The 1,844-nt window shown below is 50.7% G+C and overlaps 1 pseudogene; it reads right to left on the bottom strand.

Annotated features, from left to right (window-relative positions):
* Window positions 1–262: 262 nt before the first annotated feature.
* On the bottom strand, window positions 263–1,844 carry LOC147446989 (flavonoid 3'-monooxygenase-like; annotated as a pseudogene).

Here is a 1,844-nt window from a genome sequence, read left to right as displayed (position 1 = left end):
TCACGAGAAGCTATGGGTTGTTTTCACCTTGAACCTTGCAAGAGCAGCTGACCAATTCTTTCAACATGGGTTAGAGAATTTGCAAGGACATTGCTAGTCAGGGCTTTTTTGTGGGGAAGTACTAAGGAGGGGTGGTGTTTTCTCAAGAGAAGGTTGGGAATAAGGGGTTAATAAACAAAATCTTCTTGCAAATTATTTTATTTTTACAGCCAGCCGCGTCTAAACTTTAAAGTGCAAAGTCAGCGAGGGTTTTAAGTGCACGTTACATTAAAATGCGAGGCTTGGGGATAGCCAAAGTGGGGGTGGCTTTATTATTGGTCATGCCACCCTTTTCAAGCATGTTGACAGAGGAGGGTGTAACTCCGGGAGGGAGTTGCCAGTCAAAGCGATGAACGAGATTGGCGAGGGGGACCTCCATGACGGAAAGAGCTAGCGGAAGGGAAGCAAATTCTCCGTCCTGACCCAAAGGGAAGCAACTCGTAGTGTTGCCCTCTCAGGTCCACCTCTTGCACTCCTTCGAATCTCTCTAGCCTGAACTCTTCTGCCTTGGCCCACACCTTCTCATCCCTTCCGATGGCGTATGGTGTACCCCTTTATGTATATGTTGGTATGGTGTACCCCTTTATTTTGCACTCTGCTGTCGAGATTCTCGGCACCAGCATGGGTACCTGTGGGTGCAGGCGGGCCGTCTCTTTCACCACGCATTTCAAGTAGCTCAGCTTGGGGATGTCTGCATCGCTGATCATCTTCTCGCCGCCACTCCCGAACGCCTCATCCATCTCGCGGCGCAGCCTCTCAAGACAGTGTGGGTTTATTAGGAGCTCAGCCATGGCCCACTCCAGGGTAAGCATTGTTGTGTGAACGCCAGCTACGATCAAGTCCTAGCGAAGCAGCATCATTATATGTTAGAATCATTCAAAAAAGAGCTGGAATCAATTAGCGAGAGGATAGACAGGCAGATAAGGAGCGGTGTTAAGGATGCAATTCATATTACCAGCAGGACGGAGTTAATCTCAGTGGAGGTGAGGGTGTCCGGAATGGAGTCCTTCATAGAGCCATTGGCATCATTCTCTTCTTTGGAGAGGAGAGACTGCAGAAGATCATCATAGGAGGAGCTGCTCTTCTTGCGGCGATTTAGCAACTCGGTGAAGATACTGTGGACACGGTTGTGCAGGCATCGCATGCGGCGCTTTCGTGCAAAATCGAGGAAGGAGAGAGTGGGAACGAGGTCTCTCAAAGTGGGGATGCTCGCCTCATGCTCCACCTCCTTCATCAGCTCGTGCAGGTTCTCGACGCCCACATGCACAGTGCCCTCTCATTGCAGCAACCACATGATGATGTGGCTAGTCATCTCGCCCACGCAGTGCCCAATGTCCACCACCCGCGACGTGGCGCTTGCTGATTTCTCCTGCAATCTCTGTGCCAGCCTGGCCACCTCCTCCTGCCGGACATACTCGAGCTCTTGTAGGCGTTTGGCTGTAAACAGGCCCACGGTGCAGATCTTCCTCAGCTTCCGCCACTGTGGGCACTGCGAACTAAAGACGATGTCGCTGTTCTGCCCATACAGCAGAAGCTCGTTGAACTAGAAAGGGGGTCGATTAGCAAAGATCTTGTCGTGTGTGTGAAGCACCTCTTTGGCCAGCTCCGAGCTCGAGATGGCCACGGCCAATTGCTAGCCCAAGTGCAGCCCTACAATAGGCCCGTATTTTTGTGCCATTCCCCGCAAAGCTTGGTGAGGCACGTTTGTGAGCAAGTGCAGGTGACCGATTCCATTCTATGATACCCTAATGTATGTAAAAATGTAAGAAAAAATGTAATTTAATAACCCTTTCTACTGCACTCAT

Source organism: Adiantum capillus-veneris, chromosome 11, assembly GCF_014529385.1.
Source record: "Adiantum capillus-veneris isolate H3 chromosome 11, ASM1452938v2, whole genome shotgun sequence".
NCBI classification, from domain to species: Eukaryota; Viridiplantae; Streptophyta; class Polypodiopsida; order Polypodiales; family Pteridaceae; genus Adiantum; species Adiantum capillus-veneris.
The sequence above is the reverse complement of the archived record's forward strand: the minus strand, read 5'-3'. Positions and strand labels throughout refer to the sequence as shown.